This window comes from Pangasianodon hypophthalmus, chromosome 6 (genome assembly GCF_027358585.1).
Source record: "Pangasianodon hypophthalmus isolate fPanHyp1 chromosome 6, fPanHyp1.pri, whole genome shotgun sequence".
NCBI classification, from domain to species: domain Eukaryota; kingdom Metazoa; phylum Chordata; class Actinopteri; order Siluriformes; family Pangasiidae; genus Pangasianodon; species Pangasianodon hypophthalmus.
This window is the reverse complement of record NC_069715.1, coordinates 1,598,474-1,604,681: the sequence shown is the minus strand read 5'-3', so window position 1 is coordinate 1,604,681 and position 6,208 is coordinate 1,598,474. Positions and strand designations below refer to the sequence as shown.

Sequence of the window (6,208 nt, the reverse complement as noted above, 5' to 3'; positions counted from 1 at the left end):
GTTTCTAAGGGCTGTATTCAGAGTCAAAGACTTTATGTGAGTATGTACAGGAAAATTGTGAGTCTCCATCGTTGGAGTGCGTAGCTGTTCAGGATGATTGAGCTTCCTATAAGGTAAGGTGAGGTGAGGCGAGGTAAGGTGAGGTAAGGTAAGGTAAGGTAAGGTAATCCTTTATTCGTCCCCAATGGGGAAATTTGCATTGTTACAGCAGCAGATATGAAGATATAAAAAATATATAAGTATAAAAATATACAAAAGACACACCAAGAATGCCCAAAAACACAAACACACAACAGTATTAAAGTGACCAAACTGCATTATTGCACTGTTCCCATGAGATGGGGGGTTACCAACGATTTATTGTCCAATTTAGTACCAGAGATTTATTGTCCAGTTAAGTGGTGGGGTCTGCTGGGAGCAGTGCTGGTTGTACAGTCTCACAGCAGCAGGGAGGAAGGACATGCGATACCGCTCCTTCACACACGTGGGGTGGAGCAGCCTGTCACTAAAGATCATGAAGAAAAATAGACTGCCAGATTCTTCTTGAGTAGAAACGCCCAAGACGGTTTTTTTTCTGGCAGTTAGGAATTCACACAAATTAATGAACATACTTGTCATGGATGGTTTGGAGACAGATGCAAATGCGGGGACTTTTATTAATTGTGAAACACATGAGAACAAGGGCTAGAGCTATGTAACAAAAACACAAACTAGACACGCACGGAATCAAGATAAACATGGCACAGATGGAACGATAAACAAGAAGTGCTATACAAACGTGATTTAAGTACTTGTGCACATTGTGCATGAACGTGGTTCAGGTGTTCTACAAGATGTAGGTGATTTTATCACGCTTTTAATCTGATAAGCTAACTCGATTCACTCTCCTGTAAAGAAAACATGACCACAGTTTGAAGGATAATCTGACCAAGCACTTATCTGCTATGCTTACAGAGAAACTTTAAGTTCATTCATCATTTTATTCCTAAACAGTTGAGTCCTGGAGATAAACAGTGTCTCTGATTAAGATCCTCTGATGTCCGAATAGCAAGTCTGAAGTCTGTAGTTACGTCTGAGGTCTGAATAGTGATGTGTGTGATTTCATGATTAAATCATGACTGCGCTCTCAACTCAGCTCTGAGTACACCTCCAAATCTTTAATAAAGTGCCCTAAAAAAGTGCACACTTACTCACTGTGTGCAGTTTTAATAACTGTTTGAACATAAAACATTTTTTCTTTTCTATAGAGTAAGTTAAATTCTTCTGCTGGGATTCGTCCTCGACTGTGTGGTGATTATTTGTATGAAAATAACTGAAATATTTTCCATTAAAATAACACGCTTCTCACCTCGCAGTGTGACTTTGTTTCTCACACACACACACACACACACACACATGTCAGCATTAACAAAACCATACACACATTGTTGCATATGGTGGTGCATACTTGGCACAAACACACACCAACATGATGCGTATGTGTGGGTGAGATGAGTGACATTAGCCATGCAATTGTGAGTTCAAACGTGTGTGTGGGTGTGTGTTGATGAGTTTCTGTGGAATCTGATTGCCTTCTGAGGAAATGTTGGAAGTGTTCCACACCATACCTGAGGGTTGTTAGAAAAGGTGACATAGACCACTTCTTTAAAAACACCTCCCCTAGGATTGTATTACAACATACACCATACTGTAGTACATTAAAAAAGTAAACAGAATTGAGAAGACAAGCTAAGGAGTCATTTAAAAAGTATTTAATTTTTTTAAAAACATTAATATATGTAAAAAAAAGTCCCAGCTGATTGTTGCCTGCTATGTATTTTGAGAGTGTTTGTTTGAGGTAATATGTCTGATTTGGCGTTTTGATAAAAAAAAAATTGCGTGACAAAAGAGGTTTTGTTCTTTTTCTTCCTGCAGGAAGTTCTCACAATTTTCTTTTGTCTCAAACTAAAACCAAACACAGGGCAATAAAATCTAGATGACATTTAAAAAGATGTGTCAGAGAAGTGCTGCCTCCAGGGCTTTTAAGGTATATATATTTTAAACTTTTTATACTATAGATCACACCTTCTTGAAAATTCCCAAACCATAAGACTGATCTGATCCTAGTGAACCTAACACTCTGGATTTGCTGCCTGTCCAGTGTAAAATCTGTGGCGTCTGATACGCTCTGAGTTTAAAATTAAATAATTGGTAGTTAGGAATTTTTGAACTTTTTGAGCATTTAGAACTTTTTTCAAACATTTGGAAAGGTTTTAACATTACTGGCTAGCTAGATTAGGTTACTCCTTTTCAGTGACATGATAACAGGTGAAGGTAAATGTGTCTTTTAGGAAAATTTTATGTGCGTGTGTGTATATACAGTCAGGTACGGAAGTATTTGGACAGTGATGGAGGTTTTGTGATTTTGCCTTTGTACACCACCACAATGGATTTGAAATAAAACAATCAAGGTGTGATTGAAGTGTAGACTTTCAGCTTTATTTTAAGAGGTTCCACAAAAATATGGCACTTACCATTTAGGAATTACAGCCATTTTAAGCAAAGTACTTCCATTTTCAGGGGCTCAAAGGCATTTGGACAATTGACTGACAAGAAGGTAATTGACCAGGTGCGGTCCATTCCCTCGTTACTTCAAGACAAATGAAGCAGATAAAAGGTCTGGAGTTGATTTCAGGTATTGAGTTGGCATTTGGCAGCTGTTCGACTGGAGCTACCAATATGAAGTCCAAGGAGATCTCAATGCAAGTGAAAGAGGCCATCATTAGGATTGAAAAAACAAAAGAATCCTATCAGAGAGATTGAAAAAACTTTAAGAGTGGCCAAATCAACAATTCTGTACATTCTTATAAGAAAGAAAGCACTGGTAAGCTCATGCACTGCTGCATATGGTGGTGCATACTTGGCACAAACAACATGATGTGTATGTGTAGGTGAGATGCGTGTGTGTGTGTGTGTTTCCGTGGGATCTGACTGCAGGCTGATACAGAAAATAAAAGTAGTAAATGTAAATATATGTATATATATATATATATATATATATATATATATACATTACAAAAATAGTCCCAGCTGATCATAGTCTGCTTTTATGTCTTTTGAAAGTATATGTTTGAGGTAATATATCTGATTTGGCATTTTGATAATGATTGCATTTTATCCCTTGACGGAAGAGATTCTGTTCTTTTTCTTCATTTACTTCCTGCAGGAAGTTCTCACACTTTTCTGTTGTCTCAAACATAACCCAAAACGAAACAGGGTTTAAACTGCAGTCCAAAAAAATCAAGACGACATTTAAAAAGACGTGTCAGAGAACTGATGATTAACCTTACGGCTTTTAAATTTTTTTGGAAACATTTGGAAAGGTTTTAACATTATTGGCTAGCTACATTAGGTTACTCCTTTTCAGTCACATGATAACAGGTAAAGGTAAATGTGTCTTTTAGGAAAGTTTTACGTGTGTATATATATATATATATATATATATATATATATATATATGCCGTGGAGATCAAAATTAGAGAACAACCTACAATTTCCTAAATTTCAAGGTCACTGCTTAGTTTTGTAAAGCATATTTCATGAGTTATATATATTTTGAAGCACAGAATAAAAAACTCCAATGAGATTTGAAAAAGAACACTGATCAAAATTAGAGAACACTTTCAGATCCCTCCCAGTTATTGGTGTTAATCTGGCAACTGGTGCTAATTTCTTTAATTATCTGACAAACCCTATTTAACTGGCAGCCTAACTTTCCAGTTTTCACTGACTTTGCAAGAAGGTTGAGCCGTTCTAAAGTGACTGAAACCCTCCGGCAGCAGGTTGTCCAGATGAAGGCCAAAGGGATGACCCTTTCAGTCATAGCAAGAGAAGTTGGTCATTCCAAATCTTTGATTTCTAGAATATTGCATCTTTACAACATCACAAACTCATTCAAGTCCCCCAAGAAGCCTGGTCATCCACGAAAGACAAATGAAGAAAGGACAGGATAATACGGAGAATCTCAATGGGCAATCGGTTCAACACTGCAGCTGGGATTGCTCGCCACTTCAGCGCTGAACAGAGTAAGGATCTGTCTCGTCATACAGTGTCTCAACGTTTAAGAGAATTTGGACTGAAAGCCCACTCTGCAGTGACCAAACCTCTCATTAGCAGAAAGAATCAAAAGGCTAGACTAACCTTTGCTGAGGAGCATGTTGTGTGGACAGAGGAGAACTGGTCCAAAGTTCACTTTAGTGATGAAAGCAAGTTTAATTTATTTGGGTCCGATGGGAAACATTATGTTCGTCGTCAAACTGGGGAAAGACTGAACCCACTGTGTGTAAAGAAGTCAGTGAAAGGTGGAGGGGGAAGTGTCATTGTTTGGGGGATGTTTTCTGCAGCAGGAGTTGAGCAACTTGTACAGCTACATGGCAGAGTGAATGCAAATGTTTATCAGACCCTTCTTCAACAACATGCGGTTCCTTCCCTGCGTTCATCACCCAAACAGCCAGCAATTTTCATGCACGACAGTGCCCTCTGTCACACAGCAAAATGGGTAAAGCAGTTCCTTGAAGCTGAAAACATTGAAATAATGAAATGGCCAGCCCAGAGTCCTGATCTAAACCCAACAGAAAACCTCTGGAAAATCCTTGTCGACAAAGTTATGGCCAAGAAACCCACTACAGTCACCGAACTGGAAGAAGAGTGGACCAAAATCACACCAGAGCAGTGTGAGAGACTAGTGACGTCCTGTGGCCGCAGATGTGCTGAAGTCATTCAAAGCAAGGGCCTGTACAATTCCTACTAATTGTTGACTGTTGTAACCTTCAGAAATTTTAGTTGTTATCTTTCTCTGTGCTACAGTCATTGCTGTTCTCTAATTTTGATCATTGTGTTTTCTACAAAATAAAGGTTTTTGTTGAAGTGCCTTGGTTATTTTGTAAAACACTGTTCTATTAGCATGGTATAGCCACAACAAAAATTCCTTCAAATGTTGAGCAATGAAGATTACATTATTCCTGAAAAAATCAAGTGTTTATAAATTGTTCTCTAATTTTGATCTCCACTGTATGTGTGTATATATATATATATATATATATATATATATATATATATATATATATATATATGTGTGTGTATATATAAAATTAGAATTAGATGTGATCGTAGTATTATAATAATAATAATAATACCCACACAGAGTCATTCAGATTTGTGTACTTTATTGACAATTTTATTGGAGAGAAATGAAACTCAGAGATTGCTTCATTACTTTTAATTACTTTTTGTAGATTGCCACAACATCTCGCCATCATTCTCGACAGCCAGAATGCCGTCGTTTTTCAAAGTCAAACGGCACATTTTGACATTGGATCAGTGGGTGTTGGTCTGCCACACAGCTGAGTCTGGATTATACATGACAAGGTTGCAGTCTCCCTGCATGATCAGCCGTCGAGCATTCGTATTGCCCGCAGTGTTAGACTGCCAAACTGGCCTCCAGCCGTAGACCACAAAGTTCCCGTCCTCCTAAAACAAGACATGGGAGATCATCTTATGAACAGTGAACAGCAGCAAACAAACCAAAGGTTAATGAAATGGCACAGGCTATCTCTCCTAGCTTTTCTGTAACATTTGTTTCAGAGTTTGTTACCTGAAAGACTGCCTTGTACTCTCGGTTGTTGGATAACAGGTAGTCTCCCTTCTTAAGCTCATCGTGGACAAGAAGTTCCTGCTCATGGTTCTGAAAAGGAAAGACAGAGATAATGCAGAGTGAAAACCACAAAAAAATCCACACATCTCAGTTCCTCTTGAATGTCTCCAGTCAACATGTCTGTCTCTTATGCAAATTATCTACCATTTAATGGCTATGCCTTTTTCAGAATTTTTCCAAAATCACTTCTTTAATTCTATTTCACTTTCAAGATATTAATCTTCAGATCAAGATATTAATCTCCAGATCAAAATATTAATCTTCAGTGGTATTTTGTGTGGAGATTACACTGCATAAATCAAATTTCTGTCTAAATAGCACACTTAACATCAGACTGCAATTTATTCATTACATTTTACTGATTTCATCTCTGCCAGTTTACAGTAAAAAACACTCCAAAATAATTGCAACAGCTATTAACTTTCACCAAACACTTCACTTAACAATCAGACAGGAAATTTAGGTAAGGTTAATAATTAAGTTTGAATAGTTTTACACACCTGCACAATGACAGCA

General features: G+C 37.6%; 1 pseudogene; it reads right to left on the bottom strand.

Annotated features, from left to right (window-relative positions):
- Positions 1 to 5,203: 5,203 nt before the first annotated feature.
- LOC117597586 (B-type lectin plumieribetin-like) lies at positions 5,204 to 5,718 on the bottom strand (annotated as a pseudogene).
- Between the last annotated feature and the right edge of the window lie 490 nt (positions 5,719 to 6,208).